Here is a 25,427-nt window from a genome sequence, read left to right on the forward strand (position 1 = left end):
TCCTTTGCATTTGTTCATTAATTTTCACATCTTTAATAGTATTGGTGGCTGTGAGAAATGGGAGAAGGTCATAAAGCTTGAAGCTGATGTACACAGTAAATCAAATGGATCTTTTAATTTGAGGCATCTATTAGTTTGTTTTTTTAAGTATATGCCATGACACAGCACCGTCACTATTCAAAACACACTAAGCGTACCTGCAAATTTCTTACCAGAAAATAAGGATGAACATAGAAATAAATATAAAAACCACAGCTATTGACATCCAGGACAAATTTTACTGAAACAGGATTCTAACAGGATTGTTGATGTCATCAAGACAAATGCAGACTGGAGGTTCTCAAGGCAAAGTTCAACACTACATTTTCCCATACTTAACCTTTGTCATCATTCAGTACTCATCTTCCATATCTGTAGGAATGTTAAGAAGATGCAACATCCTTGCAGAGCTCTGGCTGATTTTTTGCTGTGACTAGACAGGGAAACTTTGGAAGACTTAAGCAGGAGATTACATTGAAGACCTTGTCATATGGAGATTGCACAGGAAATAGAAATACTGAAATTTTCAAATTTGGTATTTCCTTATTTTGAAGCCCTAATTCCAGTCAATGGAACATGACAGGAGTTATTCATATTGTAATGAACTAGCTAGAAGATGGAAAACTAGTGGTCAAATTTCACAGTAATATGAGATAAACAGTGAAATCCTTCAAAGATCTGTGGAAAAAGCTGATGTTAACATAACTGATTTAGAATAAAGGACAAAAGGCAAGCTGGCAAAATTTTTGTATTTGGGCACTTAAAGCAATAGCTGACTAAAAAGTTTTGCAGTAGATATTCACAAACAGGGTATCTGGGGGAGAATATTAATACATGTGCAAAAAAATCAGTCCCAAATTTGTTTTTATTTAGTAGCTTTGACCAGTCTGTTACGATGTTGAAATGAGACAATTAATTAGATAGAAGAGATCCTGCGGTTAACAGGTGGAAATCAAAACAAAGATGCATCAACTTTACCACTGTGGGAAAAATGAAGATGTAGTGGAACTGGGGAAAGTTGAGAACAGTTTCTGGCAGGTGGTGCAGACTCCTGTCAAAAGCCTGCTCAAAAGCAAAATAAAAAGCAGAGTATGTAAAAGAACCCTTTGTCCTCACAGGGAGATGGCTGAAAGAAGAATGATGGAAATATGGTAGAAAAATGCAAGATAGAAGAAACACTGAACTGGAAATACCTATTAATTGTCACTTCAACTTCAAGGACCAAGATTGCCAGGTGAAACTGGGTTGGGCAGGGGATTCTTAGGTTCAAAATTAGATAGAGAAAAAGTTATCCATATGACATGAATTTACACACTGGTATTTTCTGCAGAATTCTGAATGTCAAAAGCTTATATAGCTTCAATTTGTGTAAGTTCATGGGAGAGAAACCCCTTGAAAGCTACAACAGGGTTCTGAGCCATCACTTCTGGCACAGCAGGTCCCCAGTGTTTATTAAAGAGTGCTGGAGGGGGGGTAAAACACTTCCTCTGTTTTACTCTCTCGTACCTGTGACCTACTTTGAGTGACAGCACACTGGACAAGAGAAAGAGTGCAAATATTGTATTTCTTTTGTCCTGTTGTGCTTTTCTGTGTGAGGTTAGGTATATATAGAACACAGAACAAAAAGACACATAAATGTTTTCCTATAAAAGAAATTTTTTGGGTTTTTTTAAAATTTAAAATGTTGGCGTTTTTTAATTATTTAGGCAATTAAAATAAAATTAGTTTATTATTCTAAGTGTATTGTATAGCTGAAGCTTGCATCATTGGTTATATTTAGAGTTTCTAGACCAAATTAATTTACTCTTTCAGCAGCCAAAGAAGGCATTCTGTATAGAGGTCTACATACTGCTACAAGCATGTGTTTCATATGTGATCTCTTCACTTTCAGCTGTATTTAGGCTTTGACATAATTTGGAACTCTCAGCTGTCTTTTAGCTCCTAAACTTGTGCAATTACTGGCCCTTCATCTACTTGAACTGTATTCTCATATAGTGTAGGAGGGAATTCACAAATCCTAAAATAGAAAAGAAGCTGGAAGTAGCTTCATCAACATGACTCCTAAGATGAACATCTGTGTCATATTTTGTCACCTATGGAAGACGTAAGATCTTTTTAGTGTATTTTTAGAATATTTTTAGCAATCAAATTCAATTATTGATTGTGATTTTCCTAGCAGGTGCCCAAAACAATGAAAATTAAGTGTCCTTGAATATTTTCTCTTTGTAAAAATCCCAAACAGCTAAAACATCCTTGGGACAAGAAAATCCAGAGATTCCTTGGTGAATGAAAGTTCATGGATGTACTGTGCAGTAAGGTTATCTCCAGTTCTAGCAGCTGACAAACTGACCACTTCTATTTAAAACAACTTCCAGTGCTAGAATAGAAATCTAATTTAATGAGACTGTGAGTCTGTTTTCCTGCATCTGATTTCAGAGTCCAGTGGGGAGATGAGCTACTATTCTCCAGATGCTTGTAGAGAAGGCAGGAAGTAACTAGGCTAGAAGTAACTGAATCATGGACCCTAATTTTGAATATTCACATCACCAGGATCCTACCCAAATGGAAGCTGTGATTTCCTGTCTTTAAGAGGTTCCCTTAAACATAGCTCTGAACTGCTACAGTGAGATAGTTATTGCATAGTCTTTTGGGAAAGAATTATTATTTTACATAAAGTGATATTTTTAGTGTGTAGAGACATTTAAATGCCTACACATTTTCAGTTACTAAAATCTTCCATGAACTTCAAATTTGAAATCCTATTTAAGGAAATATCTTTCTTTTCTAGTCTGTCCTCAGGCTGAAATTGAACAGAGTTTGTGTCTCTGCAAAGGCACAAAATACAGAGGTTAATTATAGTATAATTAAAAAGAGAAAAGGTTCTATAATCACTGAGAACTCAAATTTTGATTTATATGATTATGGTTACTAGCAAGTATTTTCCTCTAAAATTCCTTAAACTCCCTCTGTAAAAATGGTATATATTTCGCTTGTATATTTTAATAATATTTTAAATATCATTTCACTTACTTTTGTTTTATAAAAACTAAAGAAAAAATAAACCACAGAAAGTCATTTTATAATGTCAAAAAGTTAAGATAATAAGGATCTTTTAAGACTTAATACTGCAATTTTTAGGCACATAAATATACAGTATTTGAAAATGTACTTTGCTGTACAGTTGCTCAGTGTTCTGGGCCAGGACTTCTGCACCAGTGACATAGTTTAGCTGTTCAGAGTCAAAGGCAGATGAAGATGTCATTCGTGGTGCCTATGCCAGAAGATAATTCCTGTGTGCAATAGTCAGTAAATACACTTCCTTCTGCTGTAATCTGGCTGGCCGGCAAGCACAGGATCCCACTGCAGCAGAACTCTGGCTCTGCTTTGAGCTGGGCTGGGCTGCAGGCCTGGGGCCATCACATGTGCTGTGCTTGGCCTTGGCTTGCCTTTCTCCAGCTTCTTTGGCCTTAACAACTGATTAATGACAAGGTGGCTGTTACTTAGTTTTAGTTTATTTAGCATTTTATGGTTATGTGATGAAATGCCTGTGGTTATGCTACAGAAAAGTGAACTACTGTAGTGTAACTATGGTGAAGCTGAAAGGACAAAGCTTAGGTGACAGCAGAGGCCTTGAAGATTAGGGCACAGTATGATCCCAGTGGTAGCAGGGCTGTCAATAACTCGCCAGTAACCAGTTTATAAAAAAATCAAAACTCAGGAGCTGGTGAGGGGAAAAAATGGAAAAGGAAAAAACATACAACATAAAGTGATAAAAGAGCAGGGTGTAAAGCACATTAGAAAACACAAAAATGACATAAAGAGGACAGAAGAAATCATTAACATTGCACTGCTTCTGAAAAATGAGTTAACCCACATCATCAGCACCAGGGTCTTACAGTAAAGGTTTCAAGGAACTCATGAATCCCCACAACTGTCTCTAGGCTGAACTGTTGACCTTAGGCTGAAGGGAGCAGTGCAAAGGTGAGGCTAAAAACTGAGATAATAAAATTTTGGTGGTAGATGGTTTACTTAAACAACAACTTTTGAAATATGGTATTGCTAACAAGTCTTGCTTTCTATTTAAATTGTGTTAGCATCAGTGTATCTGGACTAATAATAGTATATGTTAGTTTCATTCTGGTTATGCTGCTAAAGCTTGCAATTCAGCCAACAGTCAATTCTAGGCTTCACACAGAAGGTCCCCTTTTAGCCATAACATGTTCTTGAGTGTAACACTGCTGAGATATAGGATATTAACAGTTGGTTTTATACTGCTAGTCCCTGGCTTCTGGAAAGCCAGCTGGGAGCTCATGCAGCTGTTGCAATTCAGAATAGCTTTAATTTCCTGTGAACTGTTTATCAGACCAGACCAATACTGGTCATAGAAAAATTCTGTAATCACCCAACCAGGAACAGTTTTGGAGCCACTTCATTGCCTCATTCTGCAGACTAGGTGTCAGGCTAACCAGGCTGATAAAATACAAAAGGTGATACACAGCATTTCCAAAGCAGTTTTTGATTAAAAACATCCTCTTTGCATTCCTCCTTTTTTTTTTTTTAAATTGCAAGCTTTAAATGAGAAAATAGTAGTTGAAATGTTTATAACCACTCAAAATGAGAAGAATAGAAAGAAATCTTTGATGTTTAAATAAGTTATACTGAACCAGCTACATCATGCAAACCTTAAAGCTTTCAATGTGATCCCTGTTCACCAGCTCCTATGAGACAAATGCAATTCCTGCCACTTTACAGTCAAAGTGAGATACCCAGACATTTATGTACAGCAGGAAGCTGAGTTACAGAGTAAGGATACTTTCAAAGTTATTGTGCCTGCTATCATTTTCTCTACTGAATAGTTTCTAGTTATCCTGTCTTGACTTCTGGCTTACAGTACACAAAATATTCACTATGTGAGACATAAAAAACAAGCTCAGGTATAAAAACAAAAAAGAAGACTGGGAAGATGATGCTATACCCTATGTACTTCAGTTAAATTTTTCAAGTTATGTTGGATTGTTTAAAGATAAAAATGGAGATGACAGTATTGGTCAAAAACTCTATTTCCACAATCAACATAAAATTTTCTTGTTTTAGACACTGACTTGACATAACATTTTTCCTTCTTACCACTCTATCCAAATTTTGTTACGTATCAAACAATTGTCTCCTTACCTGCCATGTGTATACACAACATATACCCACACTATATTTCACTAGTTTGCAGCACTAAAAGTTACCAATCCTAAGGATTTTGCACAAAGAAAAAGTGCAGAAGATAAGCAGAAATGCAATTGTTAAATAATAAATATTTCTTAAAGAAAAAACCCCTAAAACTACCAAAAAAAAACTCCCCAAACACCAGCTCTTTCTCATTCTTCCTGTAGTATCACAAATATTTTTGTTTGCAGTATAGAAATGTGTGGTTGCCCACACATATTTTACATCTGAAACTGATATACAATGCTACAGTCAAAAGAGTATTATACCTTCTCTATAACAATTGTATTGTATAAATGCATGTGATACTGAAATACACTGACAGCCTTTTCAAGAGATGATATAACAGTGATAGCAGCAGATTGGCCATTTTCTTTAAAGCAACAGCAGTTAAAAACAGTCTGTGGACTTTTGTGGGAGAGTGGTTTTTCAAAGAATTTTCCATTAGGAAACAGTTTCTAAAGGAAGCTAATAATAACTTCATTGGACTTTAAATATTTGTATTGCCCACAGTATTTGATGTACATCTTACAGCGGCTTAAATTGCTCTGATTAAAACACTGATTTTTGTTAGCAATTATATGAAGTTTTTGACTTCAGCATTTTATAAATTTTGATTTTACAATAAGACTCTTTTAAATTTAAGACTTATATAGGATCCCAGATTAATACAATAGTTATGACCCTAACCTTGCAGTGCTGAAATTTACCTATTGACTCGAATGAGCTCATATCAGTCACGAAGTTCACAAGGAAGAATGTGTTCAGGGTGGGGATGAATGGGTTTATTCAAATGAGTCTAAAATCAATACATCTGAATTTTCCCTGAATCATGTAGGAATAAAAATGGAAAACAACATAATTGTACAGGAAAAGCAAAGCACCACAAGTTAACTGTGAAAATTGCTCCTGCTACCATCAGGGTCTTAAATGGGCTTAAGCAGCCTTCCCTCTAAAAAATAAATGTTGTCCTTAGTGAAATTTATAATTACTTAATGAGGTAAGAGTAAGGAAACTCAAATTCCACACTGAATAAGAAAAATCAAATTCCTTGACTGCAGGCTTAAGGTTTGCACTGTGTGGCACTAAAAGTCAAGTCCTTGATTTTTTTAGAGTTTCTTAGGAGAAACTCTAACAGTAGGAAATTAGTTTGCCTTAAGAAAGAACAGATTGCCACTGCCTTGGCCCACTCCCTTCTTGCATGAGGGAAAAAGAAAAGTCAACAAGGTTTTCCAATCTATAAGCTGCACCTTTATGATAAAGAAAATATAATGGTTTGTGGTTGTAAGTGTTTTCAAGTGTAGCCTGTCCATTTCTGCTTTGAGATAACTCTTTCTTGCTGTGGAAAGTAGCACTAGGATGGCTGTGAGACTCTTCTGCATAAGCAAGAGGAGTAGTAATAGTGGAAGCTACAGGAATTAATACAAATTAATCATTTTGAAATATAATAAAGGCTACCAGGAACTACTCTTTGGAATAATTCCATTTTGAAAATATGTACTTGGTGTGAGTATCACAAGAAAATTCAGTATGTTTGGAAACATCAATGTGAAACTGATTTGTTGTGGTCATACAACAGGAATTATGCTTGTTTATAAGAAAATAGTTATTGCCTTCCCTGCAATAAAATAAAATAAACTAGTAAATGAAAGTTACTTTAGATCTTAAAGGCATACATCAAAGTTGTCCTGTAAACTTCAGCAAGATTTGGGGGCATTTTTTACTTTATTGATAGAAAAGGTAAATACATAGCACAATGACTGCATGCATGTTTAGGGTTACATTTCGTAGATTAAGTGTTATCTCTCAGAAGAAGAAAGACATAACATTATAGCTACACAGTTTTAATCATTCTTCAGCCATCCTTATTATCCACTAGAATACTTTATTTGTTTGATTAATTTTTACTGTACTTTTTTCCTACCTTCCGCCCCAGCCTCTCCCCCCCACCCCCCACCCCTAAAAATCAGGCTACTGAAACACAAGTTTTTGTAGGCAAATATGGAGATGAGAGACGTTGCAGAAACCATTGATTTGGAAAATTAAAAAGTAGGCAAGGATTATGTCGAATATTCTGACTATTCTGCAAAAAGGCTTTCAGACCAAAACCAGACCTTAGACTCAATGCACCTCCACATGAATCTGTGAACTCCAAATATTGAAAGTTTATTGGAACTGATATTAGTAGTTTATACAAGTTGTAGTTCTTAAACTTCTCTTGCCTAATCAGACCAACCAGTGGTTGATCTTTTGAACATACATAATCTAGGTCTGTTTGATTTAGATTTCTAATATGTTTTTATTGCAATGGATTGTAAGCATATAAAATAAGAGGGGTATGTAAAATGACCTCTGTAACACTACTTTGTTATATTATCCTTTAAACACAGTGAAAGGTCACCCAGGAACAAGATGGAAAAGGGGCCCACAACACACAGAGGGTGTGATTGATGTATCAGGTTTAGAATGAAATCTGAAGTACAAGAGATTTAATTTATTCCATTACATACAGCCTGACGTTTGTTTTCAGTTTCGTCTGAAATAATGAAAATAATGTTTCTGTTTGCAGCTGCCACTGATTACTGTAATCCACAAAGAAATTAAGACACAGTGGATCAAATCAAGGTATCAGAAAGATGGCTCACTTACAGTGCAGAAGTGCAGGCTAACATATGCATGAGAAATATGTTAACTATGCTAACTTTTCCCCCCCATGCTGCTAGAAAGGAGAAGTTATGATTAATAGTTTAAATACCAACAGTTAGGTCTGCTCACCATGCTATCTTATCTCCCTGTCTGAAATAGCATGTGGTGTTAATGTGTTAAATATGATATCTTATTTTTCTTGTGACCTGTTTTTCAAGAAGTGACATATGTATGCACATACATATGAAGTATAGGCAGTCTGCTATTTTCTCATACAAGGCCTAATACCTCATGTGGGTGAGGCACTTCTCTTCCAGAACAAAGCTGGGATTATTTGTAACCTATAATTTTTCTTGCTCCTCTGGGTATTTTTCCTTTAGAAGATTTCCATCTGTCTAGCATTATAATAAGTTTGGACTATGAAATACACTCTAAAAAATAAGGCTTTTTGGAGTTGGAAGCAATAGGAATAGGGAAGGCTTAATCACTCTCTCATAGGGCTCTGCCCTCTGAAATAGAAGAAAGATTTTTGGTATTGGGTTAACAGGAAGAGAATATGATTACATGTGCTTTTAAACTCCTGTTGAAACATGGTATGTATCTAAAGGTATTGTATGTAAACAAAGCCCATAATTGCCAACCTTTAGTGAGTCAGAGCACCCACTGAATCCTCTTTCTGTAGTGGCAAAAATTCCATTCCTTTGTCAGGACCTAAATGTTGGGCCTGGAATATTATTTGCTGCTGTTCATTAAGAAATATTCTAAGAAGTTTCTTCTCCACAGCTAGCTTTGTGATAAAGACTTGGTTTTTGTAAGAAGTAGCAGGACTTAGAAAATTATATTTTTAGGGACAGGTAAACTTAGCCTGGAGTTTTTGGTGTAGGTGCTGCTGTGTGATGACCCTGACATGGAGCAAGATTTGGGAGGTCAATGTGCTATAGTATCACACATCAATTTCAAAGCACGTAATTTTCCTGGTGCTTCCTTCATTATGTATTAGTTGGTTACCTCAATACAGATTCCTGAAACATATTTTAACAAAATCCTTATTGTTAGAAAATATGTGGTGATGTTTTGGGGGGTGGGGAGAGGGGGAAGGATGGTGACATTTGATGGACAAGTCTTCTCTTATTCACACCAAAAATGGAGAAACAGAATTAATATTCTGCCTTTCTTTCCCAGGAACACTCCAATTACATGAGTTTGGCATGATCATATTCTTCCATTGGAAAACTGGTTCATCTAGCACAGCATTTTTCCTCTGCAGAAAGGCAGAGACTTTTCTTACTCCTCTTGGTCCCCAGAAAATGTTGCTGATCAAACAGTACTTTTCAAATATTCCATAATCCAGTTATTCTCCAAAATAACAATCCATATTAAATTTTGTTGCTTTGGATTGGAAATGAACCCCAGAAAACTATTCATTTAGCTTACCTTGTTTTTATCAAACCCTTTGGAACATCTTTTCATGACCAATTCTTCAGTACCGATAGGCAGAAACTTCTAAGATATTATATACCAATTAAATGGACTGCTGGGTACAAAACTTTTTACTCAAAGTTATTATTCAGTAGCAGCAAATATTGATGTGTGTACCCCAGAAATGCTACTGCAAGACATATTCTTCAACACCTTCTTCAACGTCCTGGAAAGTATTAAACAAAACTAAAGTTCCAGTTTATCTAGTGGAAAGTACTAATGTGTTATGTGGAGGCCAATTGAATGGACAAGTAAAAGAATAAACAAATCACAAATTATGTGATTTGTATAGTGGGCTCCATTAAATGGAGTGTGGCAAGCAGATAGAAAGCACTTCTTTTACTCGATATGAAGGTGTTCCTGGTCTGGAAAAAGTAATGAGGTAAGAGTAAGGAAACTCAAATTCCACACTGAAAAACAAAAAATCAGTGTAGAGTTCAGTTCAGTACAAAGATACTGAGGACCAATTGCACATCGCCTGTGAGATAAAGCTGTGGGCAATGTGTTTCTTTAGTCTGGTGTAGAGGAAAATAAATGGACATCTTAATGCACAGCTTTGAAGACTGTTAGAAGGATAATGGGACAAAAATTTCTCACAACTATCAAAGCCTTTAACAAGGCCCACAGATTGAAGATTCAGACTGGGCATCAGGAATTTTTCACCGTGCAAAAATCACCCAGGGAGGCTTGGAACTCTTGGAGATTTTCAATGTAACTGCATGCAAACCATAGCTGACCTGCTTTAGTATTGTTTGTGATAGTCCCTCTTGAAACTCAGGTCTCCAAAATTTCTATTACTCTTTCACTTATTTACAAGACACACTTTGTGGTGCTTGTGCAATCCCATAAACATGGGCATTGTTGTGCTCAAATAATTGTGACCCCAAAACAGTCACAACTGAAAGAAAATGTGGCTTACAGAATATCACCTTGCTAATCAAAATTATCTTGGTGTCAAAAACTTCTTGGCCAGTTTTTAGTTTGACAGAAGGTTTATTGGAGCCCATTTTTACACATGTAAGTCCTATGATTTCTCCTGCCAAATTGAAGCAAGCTATAAGAATTTTGGCTTGCAGTACTCAGTGAAATATGCAAAGATTAATAATAATCTGTCCTAATGCACCCTCACCTGACAAGTCTCTGAGGGCATTTTTCTGAGAGACAGGAGTGAAATCAGCTCTGAAAAAAACTTATAAGTTCAGTCTGTTACAATTTAGCACATTCTGCCTTCACAGATACAATTTTTGGGAGCCAAAATGTGAAAACAGAGGCGTGGTGATTATAAGAATGTCTCTCTGAGGAATTATAGGGCATAAAGTACAGCCAGAAAACATTCATCATATAATTAGCTCAGTGTTTTGGTTTCCATGTTACTTTTTAAAACATATTTTAAGAAAAAATGAGATTCAATTATTTTATTTTTTTTATTGCAGGGGTGATTCAGTGCTCAATTGAAAACGTTAAAGAAATAAATTCCTAGTTTCTGCCAAAGATCAGTGCTCTCTTACAAAGATCACCAGCAAATGAAGCTTTGTCTTCATGTGAATACTCACAAAAGCATTAGAGTTATTATTCCAGTTATTAGAAGCTTAAACATATTTTTGGATGGTTTCCCATAAATGTCACACTCTACTTATCTAAAGAAAATTTTAAATTTTCTTTTCATTTTATTTTTGTCAAGAGTTATCGGAAAAAAAGGGTTTTTTTCTAAATGTATAAAAGTCCCCAGATAAAATTTAAAAAGTTTTCCTTCTTCAAAAAACACCATATATTTATTGCTCATATACTTTTCACAGCCCTGATTATAAATATCAGTGGGCCATAAATGTTAAAGGTTAATGTTGTAATTGATTGCTGTGGCTGAAAGGTGTTTAACTTTAGGAATTACTAGGGAAAAATTTATTTCTGCTAAGGTCAGATGAAAAGATCATAATGGTCTAGTCTTGTCTATAATCCTTGACTGAATCAATAGCTTGAAAGCATTATAAAAAGGCCTAAAGGGCAGAAAACCCATCTTGAGTTAGATGAAAATATGAATGTACATTAATTAGATAGTGAGGAAAACATTTTAAAAAAATAATAATTGTATTATACATCATAAAATAAGGTCTATAATGAATAATTGAATTTGACATGTTTGACATACAGGTAAGTTTCATTTACAGTGTGCTTCTTTATAAACCACATCTTCTTCCAATTTGGACTATTTTGGGGTGATTTTATTGAGTGATTTTTTTGTTTTTAAAAATATTATTTTTGCTATCTGAATTCTTCACTGACAATGCAATAATGTCTGTTTCAGCTTATTTTAGAATACTTTCAGTTTATAAACACCAAAAATTTTGTGTGGTGTAGTTCATTCATATTTTACAATCAATCACTGAGACAGTTTGCGCTTTTTCAAGGCAGATCTGATCTGAAACTCCTCTCTCATGTTCTCCCACCTATGCTGTGAATGTCAGCCCCCATATGACACAGCACATGAGCATCTTATAGTTTAATATGTGAACATAAAAATATGCGAACATTTCCATTCCACAATCTAATTTGTTCAGGTGTATCTGTGTATGCACTAGGCTGCCCCATGTCAAGGATTGAATGATGTGTACAGACATGAGGGTGATTTCAAAACTGCATAGTCTGACATAAAGATACTAAACATGTTCATGACCACACTGTGACTGATTCTCTGACAATTCTTGCAGTATTGAGCCTAGGCATTCATATAATTACAGAATCATTTAGGTTGGAAAAGACCCCGAAGATCATAGAGTTCAATTTTTGACCAGTCATCACTTCGTCAATCAGATTATAGCTCCATGTCACGTCCAGTTGTTTCTTGAATATCCCCAGGGATGGTGACTCCACCACTTCCCTGGGCAGCCAGTTTCACACAAATATGTACTGGTGTGACTGCTTATTGTAGCAAAATGTTTGGCCAAAGCAGGGAACTCAAAGAAGGGAGAGGAAAAAAAGGTCATGTCCTCATTTTCCAAAGCAGTATTTTGGCACTTATCAAGCTGTGCCTGAGAGAGGATTAAGAAATTTGAATTGAGAAAGATAGTAATATGGAAAAAAACCCCTTCCAAAATAAGGGGGGGAGTTAAAAAGGGGAGGTTGGGAAATGTTATAGGAATACATTTAAGATAAATATTCCGAATATGAGATTAAATTATTTAACTCTTTCTGTAACTAAAGGAACAAATAAGACTTTGTTTAATTTCTTAACTCTAAATGTGAATGTAAAGATAGACACTGGAAAAAAGAGTGTAGGAAAGAGTTCATGAACATGGCAGCTACCATGATACTTTGTATGATAGAATATTCTTTTTGGCTAGAAAAAAAATTGTACATAAGTATGTAATTATTGAATGTGCATCACTACTGCCACCTCTCCTTCAGAAAGCACAGCTTGATATGGAAAAGCCACTTTGGGACATCGGCTGCAGTCACCTGCAAAAAGGAATCACACACTGGTACTATTAGTATACTTGTGAATCTGGTCTATGGGAATTCTTTCTTTTTTCTTTTTGGAACCTCCTACATGCTCCTCTCCTAAATCCTTACTAACCTGGATTTGTGGCTTTTAGAATGGGTCAGTGGAAATGCTTTCAATTAGTTGCAGCTGCACAATGTGCTGCAATGATATTTGGAGATGACAAAGTGGGACATGCAAGACACATGGTCGTGATTACACCAAAAGCCTTCCCCCAGAACTGTGGAAAAAATTTCTTTCATTTCTCAATTTCCTATTAAACTGACAACATTCTTCCACTCCCAATAAGTGGTGTGCTGTTAGCTGGGCCCCAGTCTCCCTGTGTATTCACCCAAAGATGACTCCTTTGACACGTATTTCCTAAATGTTGAGTCCACGATTGAAGTGGAATATTTAATATAGAGGGAGCTATTATTATGGGGTTTCTATTCTACATGTAGAAGTTACACAGTATGGAGAAAAAAATAAAGCAAGATCCCAAACTAAAAATTCTATAATCCATCATGGTGAAAGATAAATTAAGGAAACCTTGCAATTACTGTATTTCAGATCTCAAGCCAGTTTGAGTTTGTGTATGTCAACAGAGTTCAAACAGAAGCTCTGATTTACTTGCAATAATTCAAGAAGCTAGATGATAGATATTAGACCAGCTTTTGGACATGATACACAAGTTTGTATTTTCCCTAGGTGTTTTTTGGCTCAATTTTTTTCTGACTTTAGTGACACATATGACTGCTTTCACCACTTTAGAAAAACAAAAAAAGGAAGATAAAAAGTCATTACTTTTATTGACTCCTCCACCTGTTTTTTTCTTTCTCTCCCCTTGACAAAATGATGAAATCTTTATTTCTTTTCTTTAAGAGCCACAGGTTATTTCCCTTGTAACCTCATAGCCACTGAACAATCGAACTCACCCTTTAAAATCAGCTTTTCAATAGTGCAATTTACTTGCCTTTCAATAGTATAATTTACTCCCCCTCATTCCAGGCACAATCTGTAACACTGTAGAAAAGAGATTACTGATGATGGCAGACACAAAATCACAAAAGCACATAAGGGTTGAGGTTGGAAGGGACTTGTGGGGGTCACGTGGTTCAGCTCATCTTTTCAAGCCAGGGCCAGGTAGACCAGGCTGTCCAGGACCACGTCCAGATGGCTTTTGAACAGCAGTCCTATCTGATTATAAATATAACTGGGTTGTAGAGGACTGAAGAAAACCACAGTTTTTAACAGCCAGGAAGTAGGAAAAATTAACAAGAAACACAGTCCTAGAAAGTGGTTGCTACCTTGTTGGAGGTTTTGAGGTTTCCAAATAAATGTACGGAAAACACTGTCTTAAGAGTTATAGGGTTAACACTGAAGTACTAACAGACTGGAGGAGATATTTCAGAGGTAGATAGATTTGTGTTGAATTAGAGGTGGGCTTCATTCAGAATTCATTTACAATTTAGCTTTCCTCAAAGTTCGTACAAAGATATATGTATATATATGTATATGTTTGTATATACATATATACGTGTCTGTATATGTTTGTTTATACAGTTATAACGGACTCCAATTTTCCTGTTTAGTTTCACTTTGCAAACAGTAGCAGGAAGTTTGACCACAGTCAATAATCGAGGAAAAGTTTCATATTACTTACACTGAAAAAAGTTAACATACAGTAGCTATGACAAATGCAAATAGATATGTTCCATATTGTGAAGAGGTTGTGTGAGTGTGGAGTGTGGATGAAATTACAAATGTATTTCATCTCCTTCTGGGACTTCACTTGGCTAGAGTAATCACATTTTGCATACAATATTCCATTAAATCTTTATGTCCCTGTAAATTAACAAATAATAGATATTACTTTAACTATTATTTTTTTCCTACAATATTCTTCTGCAGTAAATCCTTCTTGGTTTGAGGAAATTAAAAGTTAAATTTGTTTCTCAAGGAAAGAAATTCTTATCATTAAGGAATACCAGAGTATACATGGCTTTCATGAGGATATTCAGCTGTTTTGTTGTTGAAAAGGCTCTATGCCTATAATTTTTAGTGATTTGACAAAAGGAAGAAAGAGTTCCATCCCAATTCAAAATATTAGTCAATTAGAATTTAATGAATTGCTAGGAACAAATTATCTGGAGAATATAATTTTCAGCAAACAATAACTTACATGCTTGCTAGCCATCTTTCTGAATCACTAGTACCACTTTAACAGAAGGAACTGATTCTTGCAGACTCCCAGGGCATCTCAGAGGAAGAGAAATGTCTAACAAGTCCTTTAGACTGGACATGCCCTAATTAGCATTCTAATTCAGAATTCCTAGACAGTCATCTGCTGTGGAGCAGCTTTCCCAGTAAGATGAAGTTCTGCCTTTATGTGGAAATTCTATAATCAAAGAAACACAAGATCTCTGTCTTGATGCTGGAGAGATCTGAGGAATCTAGATTGCATCATCTCAAATTCTGTAACCACCTCAAATAATTTCAACAAAGTGCCCATGACATGCCAAGATGGTAACTATGCCAAATAATCTACAGCTTTAGATAAACAACTCAGAACTTGTCAACTTCAGAATCATAGAATATCCTGAGATGGATAAATCCCACCCCAAATATCAAGAGCCTGGCTGATTTTATTTTCCATACTGGTATTCCAAAGAATCCTGATCACTGCAATGGTGCTTATAGTACATAGGACCAACTGAAAGCAGAGACTTGGCAACTAGCTAGTATTCAAAAAAAATTATTTTTAGACCTTCAAAACATTTTTAATATGACTTCTTTATATAAACTTCTTTCATACAGAATTGATCAATTTATAGTGTTGCTGTTCTGGTTTGGAACAGATTTTGGGAGGAAAACTGTTATTACATTTGCTTAGATTTAAAAAAGCCAGTATTTAAGTCTGAAGAATTTTTTTTTATAAACATATGTTGCTTTTCTAAATATTAATTCTTTTTGACTTGGAAAAGCTTTATAAAATTCCTGAGTCTTCCTTGTCTACATGCAAAGAGTTATATAGATTTTTTTGAACACTTTCATTTTGGGAAAGTTCCTTCCTCCCTAAATCCTCATGAATGCTCTAAGGGGCTGTACCTCAAAACTTAACTCTCCTAATGGTCTCTGTCTTATCAAAAGAAAAGACAAATAGAAACTTCTTATCTTAGGGAAGAAAAGTACCCTAGAGTCTTTTCAAACTTCTAGCAGTTTCCCCTTCCCCATTGTCCTGAAGCTTCTCTTCTGCTTCACAGGGATTTCTATACAGTTCCAAATCCAAGCTAATGAACTAGAACTACTCTGACTATTTTTGCTTGCATGCACATGAGCCAAGCCCATAATCAACAGCCATTTTTGCAGTTACAACCAGCCTTCTTATATCTAGTCTAAATTTGCCATCTTTTAGTTTGAAACCATTACACATTGTCTATTTCTGTAAAGTTATTAGTCAGGGCTGCTTTTGTATGGTTTTCTGATTGTCAAAAATTCATCAGAGTGCTCATCATCCTACAGGCATTCTGGCTTTACACTCCTTTTCCTTATGTCCCTAACTTGTCAAGATGTGATAGACTGGGGAGATGGGGACAGGGTACTTTGGAAAGGTTATGTTTAAGGTATTGCGGAGGTTTAGAAGGTGTGGACACCCTGGAAACATAAGTCAGCTGGACTGGAGGGATTTGTGTTTTGGAAACATATCAGGGGCTAGAGAAACATCCAGTCCTTGAACTCAAGATGTTTTCTCAACATGCAGAATCAGTGTGTAAATCCAAACACAGCTGCCTGGTGAGTGACCAGAAAGAGGGAACTTTAATTTTTCCTATGATAACATATACTTCATGAGGCAAAAAGAGAGGTTGTTGCGACAAGGAATTTTCAAAACTTTCTTTTTCAGGACATTTTAAAAGAATGTCATTATGGCTTGCTTCAAATAGATATTTTGGCAAATAGAAAAAAAATACAGTAACAGTCTATTTTCCAAAGATTATAGTTTCCTTCCTTCCTTCCTTCCTTCCTTCCTTCCTTCCTTCCTTCCTTCCTTCCTTCCTTCCTTCCTTGGGAGATGAGAGTAAAATTTAAAAAATATGTAATAAGTTATTATTGACTTCATGTTAAAAAAAATTGTAGATACCAAATGTAATATTTTAAGTAATTGAAATATTAGAAAGTGTGATTGTTCTTAGCAAGCTTTTGTTATTTTGCCAATGGTATTAATCCACAATAACAGTAATCAGTGAGAGAGGTAGCTTTTCATTTTTGCTTTACAAACATTTGAAATTGTAATAAAATGTTCTGAAAGGTTGACAAGCTCAATAGGCTTCATTTTTACAACACATGAAAAAACAACAGAAGAAATATGCATGGCCATCAGTGCACAGCTCTGTGAATTTCATAGAGCCACAATTAAGAAGCAAATTTCAACAAAGTAAAATAGGCTAAATTTTATAAAGCTTCATTGTATGAAAAATGATACTCTAATAAGAACTCTTCTAAAATCATGGTTTTAGTTTAATGATATTAAGACCTTGCACAGATTAACATTCCTGAAGTACAACAGTTTAACTTTTAGTTGTTTTTTTACTCTTAGAAGAGTAAAAAACTTATTCTGAACCACAGAGGAATTGTCATAAATTTTGAAGTAAAGAAAAAGCACAGATCAGAAAAAATATATGAAGATTTATAAAATGGTTTGTTTCTTCCTATATTTATCCCAGAGAAAGTGTAAAGGTATATATAACTTTCAGGCAAAATTTGGCTGAAATTATTAAAGTGTGATGTTGGGTACACTAAAGGAATGTGGCATACCTCTGACAGTAATTAATAAGTAAATAATCAAAACCAATAAATGTAAATCAAGTCCTGTTTATTGCTGCTTTTTAAATTGTTTTCCTTCATGTAACCAGGACCCAAAAATTAGGAACAGGCTTAGCCTTGCAGGTAAAGTGTATCTTTGCTCCAAATGCTTCAGGGGTAGTCTGCCTACAGCATTTTTAAACCCCTCCTATTCCTTAGGCTTTAGGAACAAAACTGAGCTTCAGTCTTGCAAGATCCACACCATAAATTTTGTCTGTGTTCCCAATTTTCCCTGCTGCTGGTGAAAGGCCAGACCTTGCTGCTGGGTGAGCTCATCCATCTGGGAGGGAAGGGTCAGCTCCTCGGTCAATGCGCTTCTCCGGCTGCCTCCAGAGCTTGTCTGGGTGTGACCAACAGCAACAGCTGGACCTAGGAATGAGGCTAAGAGCTTTTTCCTCTGGACTGACAGTAGTAATTGTCCTTTGCTAACAGCAAAAATATTCACACTGCAGTCCAGCATGCATTAAGAAAATCTAGAGTCCTTCATGTGTTGAAGAAACCCTCCCTGCACAGCCAAACATCTAAGTCCATAATGTGTAAATTCATTTAGAAACAATCAAACCTTTAAAAATCAGTTTAAGGTTTTGGCACTTTAAAATGTTTCATAGAAAGAGTAATTTTTTAGGACAGGAAGAGAATATATTCCCCTACCTGCACCTGAAGTTTTTCCTCATAAAGTATCATTAAATTTACATCTAAACCTGTGAAATACGGTGCCTCCTGATAATAAATATGATGAAATTAATTGCCAGAAACCACTAGAAATCTTCAAAGCTTGGAGCAGTCAGAAATCACATTCTATTATGGTCTTCCAAATCTTTTGAACACCAGACCTTGTGTGATCCCCAGATTACTATTTGATAGTGCAAGGAGCATTTACAAAGTCAAATTCCACAATGATTTGATGTGCCCTGTCCTTTATATCCAGACCACAGCCATGCCTCCTGTAACCAATGCAGATCTTATATAGAATAATTGCATTATGAAAATGTATTTTTATATATACTGTTAGTTTTTGTCAGCACAAATATTAGCACCATTTCTGCTTAATGTCACTACAGTGCAGAAGTACACAGGTATTTTCATTAAAGTATCACTGCATGTATTACATATCAAAAAATACAAAAAATTCTGTACTTATAATTCAGAAACACCAAGTTTATCCTGCTAAAATTCGTAAATTAATTATGAGGTTAAAAAGATTCCCTTTAAAATTTCCTGCAATCACAGTTTCAGACTGATTGCAATTTATTTCAAGATTAATTTTAATTAATTAATTCAGAATTAATTTTGATAATCTAGTGTCAAAATTAAAATATCCTTTGCTTTTCTAATTAACCCAATGTTAGTGTCTCAGAAATGCCCCCAAAATGAGAAAGATAGTAACTTCCATAGTAAAAATGATTATCCTTAGAGATATAGCATTAAAATATACGTTAAACTTGAATTTAGAGTGACTATCACCCTAAAGAATTCCTTGTATGTAATTTTTCAGATTATCAAACAAGTAGCAGGTAATTTTCATGAGGCAAATAATTTTAAACAACATTTGGGATGATACTCATTGACTCACTTGACCTGAGGTGTCTATATTTCATAAAAATCTGAACTTGGTTCTTGTGTTCTGCTTGGTTGTACAGAAATCTTGCTGTACAGAAATAAACAGTTTCAGTGGACAATTAATTTACTTAACTCTAACTCAACAGTAACAATTAAATTGTTAGAATTTGCTACAGGACACCAAACTAAGATGATTTCCTGTGATATCTATGAAAGAAGTTTCCAGAACCACAGCAAGTGTATGATTCAGGATCCTGCTTTGTGGTGCAAAATGAACTCCTAGAAGGAGCCAGACAGAGCAAGGAAATATTTATGTATGCTTTACAATTAAAGAAGAATTTTTAAAGCTTTTACTCAAATTGATGAGAAGCAAGCTGTTTTCCCCACCTTTATCCAAGGGATATTCCCCCTTTATCCAAATATACACTCCTCTTGTTCTTACTCTTTGGGACATTTGAATTTAGCTCCATGCAAACAGATATTAATAATCAAAATGATGACCTCAATTTTTTTTCCTATCTCTCCTCCTGCCTGCACATGACTTTCTGTACAATTCAGGATCCCACCCTGAGATCCAGGCAATTTTTAGTTTTAAGAAGTTTTAAAAAGAAACAGGTGATGTTTTCATAGCTGAGCTGTATTAGAATTCAAAATAACCATGCTACATAAAATGAAGACTTCTGATTTCTGATGTTATTGAATACACAACAAAAAATCTTTTGGATTAATATTTATGACTAGCTCCAGAGGTGCTGACTGTAATCAGCTGTATGTCAGGTCAGGGGCTTTAATTTCTGGCTATCTCCCATTTTTATTCTTTACTCTCAATCTGTTTCTAATGACTTGTTCTTTTTGGTTTTACGTTTTAAATTGATAGAAGTGTTTAAAAGGACATCCATTTGGAGTACTGTAGTCAATAAAACTCAAATTTATTTTCAAGGATGGTTGGCAATATGAGTTTAAATTAGAAAAATAAAAATAAAAGTTTGAGGGCTCATAAATTGTAATGTTTGCCACATAAAGTATGGACAGGATGTTGCTCTTCTGGAAACTCTGCACCAAGGGATATTAACATAATGTCTAATCTATGTTCCTCTGGTTTTTTTTTTAAAGTTGTAACAACACAATAAAACAGAAATAAGTTTACAAGAAGGACTTGAGATGCTGGAGTGTGTCCAAACAAGAACAAAGAAGTTGTTAAAGGCTCTGGAGCACAAGTCTTACAGACAGGGACTTGGGATTGTTTAGCCTAGAGAAAAGGAGGCTCGGGGGGTACCCTATTGCTGTCATCAGACACCTGAAAGGAGGTTCTAGCCAGGTGGGAGTCAGTCTCTTCTCTCAGGTAACAGGAAATAGAACAAAAGTAAATGGCCCTGATTTCACCCAGGAAGGCTCAGATTGGATATTGGGATAAAATTTCTTCATGACAAAGGGGTACCCAGCACTGGAACAGGCTGCCCAGGGACAATCCATTGCTGGATCTGGAAGTGCTGAATTAACAGTTGGCTCAATGATCTTAAAGATCTTTTCCAAACTAAATGACTCTCTGATTCTATGAAGTTGTGGATTTTTTTTCCTTTTTTTCTCTTTTTTTTTTTCTTTTTTTTTGAATACAATTTGTTACACCATTTTTCAATAAAGTGAACATAACAGTTTCTCTAATTTTTCTGTAAATACCAGTCATAGATTTATTTTTTAATATCTCACTGATGTAAAGGAATAGTCTCATTTTTAGTACAAAACTGAGGCACACATGAAATGCACATTTAATTCCAGAGTTCTAAAAGGAAATATTTGACTTTAGAAAGTAATTTTCCTTTTTTTTTAGTAGGAAGTGTTTTAATGGGTATTTAACAGCCTATCTATCCAAGAGGTTTTGGGTTTTTTTAATTTTATAAAATCACTCAGATAAATTGACACAGAAAAATTACTTTAGACAGTAATTTTCCTTTTTTTAGTAGGAAATATTTTAATGGGTATTTAACAGTCTATCCACAAGGCTTTTTCTTTTCATTTTATAAAATCATTCAGTTAAATTGACAAGGAAAAATGTGAACTTTTGAATAATACTTAAAGGAACAAAAAATTAAATATTTCAGATTGAAACAAGCAATTTCTTTATAATACAAAAAATATAAAGAAAAGACATTTGGCTAGGTAGCATATAGCAGGAAGGCACAGTACACAGTACAAGAGCTGGTGAATGTGCAGTTATTGAGATACAACAATTTCAAGTAGCTCATTATATTTCCTTCCCACATAGTAGTTCTATCTATCCTTGCCTTAACTTTCCACATCAATGGTGACTCTATTTGCTATGTTATTTTTCTCCTCTTCCCATTAATAAATTTGTGAATAAAGTAAGGAAATACAGGAGGAGAAAGAAGTTATACACCATGGATGAAATGGTGCAAACTGCTCACTGTTTGCAGTAAGGTACATTGCAGAATGAATAAGGAGAGTTCTCGATAATGACAGAATGTGGTACTGGTCAGTGTTCAAACAGCAGTGCTCAAACTGCAGCCTTACACCAGGTACAGCTGGTTTGCTTCTTTGAACTTTGGTGTTTTGCTGTGCTGCTATCTGCTCTCAGGGAGGACAGCAGGAGGATTTCATCCTTCTTTATAGCTTGTAAGGAACACAACACATCAGGGCTTCCTGATTCTTTCATTTTATTGAAGTTAAAACCGACTCCAACAAAATACACTTATGGAAAATAGTGAGCCCTTAGAGAAAGTTTATAAACAGTATTTTAGTTTACATTCTCAGCTTGCCATTTACTTTGAGGATTTCCTTTATTTTTTCTTGTTTTTCTTTCCTCCTAATTGTCACAGAATCGTAATCCCTTTCACGGGTCTCTATCTATTAGAAAATGATAAATAGATCACTGTTATCTCAAGGATAAGAATGATTTTCAATAAGTGTTGAACAGTTGGACAGCTCCGCTGGAAATAAAGTTGGTCTAAATCTATCCCAGATGTATTCATTCTGATATCAACTGTACAGAACCTCAGAAAAACAGTCCTGTGAGGGGCTGCAGGGTTCACCAGGGCTGCCTCTGGGGAGTGCTCTGTGTTACTGTAACTATTTGCCATGGGCTCTGCACAGAGATCATAAATCAGCCCGGAAGAACATGGTGAAAGGAGATCTGTGATTGCTTGCTTGAGAGAGATAACCCTGTTCCCCTATTCCTGTCATTTCACCCCCAACAGTTTTTTCTTCTTTTTCTTTATATGGAGTGGGTTTACCCAGAAATGTGTTCAAGATGTTGACATGCATAATTATGACAGAATAAATCTTGGGTTCTGTAGGAGATTCTCATTATTATTTTGCTAGTTTAGGAGAAATCACATGCAAAATCTATTTTAAAGTATTTCAGGGAAAGAGATCTTAAAATTGTTATGTAAGTATTACAAACTAAGAAACACAAAAAACTTGTGTTCCAGTGAAACTAAGGAATCTACTTTTAAAAATGGGCTAACAAAAGTCTATAGTTAGGTAACTTTTAATGAAAAAAGGTTTAATCATTCAGTCTTCTGAGTACTCTGAAACTTGAAGCGACATGCATTGACTCATCTTTCAGTGTATGTTTTGTGATAAAGCTTTGTACCTACTAGGAGGGATAAAAAATGATGGATAGCAAGTAAAACCTATCATAAGAAAAGGGTAAAATTTATCATAAAAAATGTCCACCTATGTGCCAAAAATGTTGTGTCAGAAAAAAAATACACGTTTTTTTCCCCTGTAAATATTTGCTTCTCATGTCCTTTTCTTTCAATTATTATAACTGGTATCTAGATTCAGTAGCAGGAAATATTTTCTCTAAAGTATTGATGTACTATTAATTCACCATGCTAAAGGACATAAAAAACAAGATAAATCAAAAGACATTGTTTCTCAATTTGCAACTCAACCAGCATTTGACTTTTTTCCTAATCCTGCAGGTGAATTTCAGTTCTGTTGATGGTGTTCATACCAGTGCCTTTTGAGGTAATGTTTTACACATAAAAAAGATGCAACTTTGAATGCATTGAATTTCATTTCAACTCACTGTAGAGATCAAGCAACATTTATTTTTTAAAGCGATATGTTTGAAAAATATGTTAACTTGTTAAATCTAGAATGGATGTACTTCACATCTTTTTTGCTTATTTTAATGTAACATAATTTTGTATGTATAATCATTAAATCTGCAATCTTACAAATGGAACAAATCAAAACAAGGTATTAGCTAATTCATCAACATTAATTCAATATTAAAAAAAAAAGAGTAATGTGTGTGAATCATAAATAGCTATATGTGTTTACAATAAAAAGCCTAAATAAGCTGTTATTGGCTTTATTTGTTGTTTGTAGTACAAAAAACTGTACACATCTAATGCTGTGCATGTTTGAGGCTCCTGTGCATATCTGGTCCTAAGAGTAATATTGAAATATATTTTAAAGTAAATATTTGCTCTCCAACAGGATGACAAGCAACAAGCAAGTGATCCTGTTCCTCAGCTCAGCACTGGTGACACACATCTGGAGTACTCTATCCAGTCCTGGGTTCCCCAGTACATGAAAAACACAGATTCTGGATAAAGTCCAATAAAGGCCAAAACACTATGGACAGCAGAATCTCTCCTGAGAGAAGTGGGACCATATAGCCCAGAGACAAGAAGGCTCAGGGGGAGGGAGGGTGCAAAGAAGATGGAGCCAGGCTCTTTCCAGTGATGCCCTGGGACAGGACCAGAGTCAAAAGGCACAAAGGGAAACACAGGAGGTCCTTTCTGAGCATCAGGGAACATCACCTTTGTGCTGTGAGGGTGACAGCACTGGCACAGATTGCCCAGGCATGCTGTGCAGCCTCCGTGCTTGGAGGTATTCCAAAACTGCTTGCTCACAGTCCTGGTCCTGAAGGATTTGGTTCATCCACAGGTCCTTGCATGCACATTTTTCCAGCTCCTTGTGTATACAGTTTGATTATCTTGGGCACTTCAGAGGATTCTAGAGGTTTATTTATTGGTGACTGAATCAGACCAAGGTTCTTCACTGTAATAGTCACTTAGATAGCTGGGTAATATGTAGAAACCAAAGGATCTTATTCTTTTGTCAGATTCCAGGTTCTAATGTCAAACATAGAGCTGCTCTTTTATTGAACACTCAGCACTGCACTAGGGATTCTTGTAACAGAAGTTCAGGAAACAGTTTTGTTCAGACAACTTCAAAGCTTCTAGAAGTAAAATTACTATTTCAGAGTTGATTTTCTGTATTTAATAGCCTGTAAAGCATAAGAGAGATGCTGAATGTCTACAATCTTCTTACTCATCTGTTCAGAAAAGGCTGCTGTGGGTAGCAACAATAGGCTTCTGCCATTCTTGAGGGGGGGGAAATAAAAACACAATTAATATGCTTTAGTTGTATACTACTGCATGTGGTGCTTTAGTTAGCTATGAAAGAAAGACAGATTTTGTAATACAAATATTTTTCATAGGAGCTGAACATCTCCTTGGGTCTGTACACAGGAAAATCTCACAGTAATTTTTAGTAATATGTTAACAAACAACTTTCTCACATCAGCCCCTTAATTCTTTTTTCCTTAAGTATCCAAGTGAAAAGCTCAGAAAAGTTCTCAGTTTTGGTAGAAAGCTGTCACTTAAATAAAAATAAACCTACAGATTATTCTTTGCAGTAAAATTCCATTCAAACTGTTGTTTTAAATTTCAATACCTCTTGAGAACTTACATAGCATGTAGAGTATCTTGTCTTTGGGTATCCAGTGTGCTGGCTGAAAAAGACTCTTATTACATGTCATTCATGTTTTCCTATATTTTTATGGTATTGTGATACCTCAGAATTTAGAAATTGATGGTCAGAAATCCAGTTATAACTATATTTTAAACCATAATTCAATGATTCATAGGCATCTCTCTCTTTATTAAAAGCCAGTAAAAAACTTGAATAATTTTCTGTTGATTGAGGATTATTACCTGAACAGTCTTTCTGACAAAAAGCCTAATATATGTATTTGCATTACAATATTGCTTGAACTTGACATCACAAACACAACCACAAATTTGATTTTTTTTGCGGCCTGGGGTTTTGCTTCTCTGACCGAAGAGCAAAAAATCATTGCATCAAGAGTTTCAGAGCAACATTTGAAAAAAAA

General features: G+C 35.2%; 1 long non-coding RNA gene across 1 annotated transcript; it reads left to right on the forward strand.

The window, feature by feature from the left end:
* The first annotated feature begins 3,451 nt into the window (after window positions 1-3,451).
* LOC135301238 (uncharacterized) lies at window positions 3,452-24,704 on the forward strand. Its single transcript, XR_010362973.1, has 4 exons — window positions 3,452-3,528; window positions 7,826-7,881; window positions 23,221-23,266; window positions 23,744-24,704. It is a non-coding gene; the product is annotated as an uncharacterized LOC135301238 (long non-coding RNA).
* The last annotated feature ends 723 nt before the right edge of the window (window positions 24,705-25,427 follow it).

The sequence above is a fragment of the Passer domesticus genome, chromosome 5, assembly GCF_036417665.1.
Source record: "Passer domesticus isolate bPasDom1 chromosome 5, bPasDom1.hap1, whole genome shotgun sequence".
Taxonomy (NCBI): Eukaryota; Metazoa; Chordata; class Aves; order Passeriformes; family Passeridae; genus Passer; species Passer domesticus.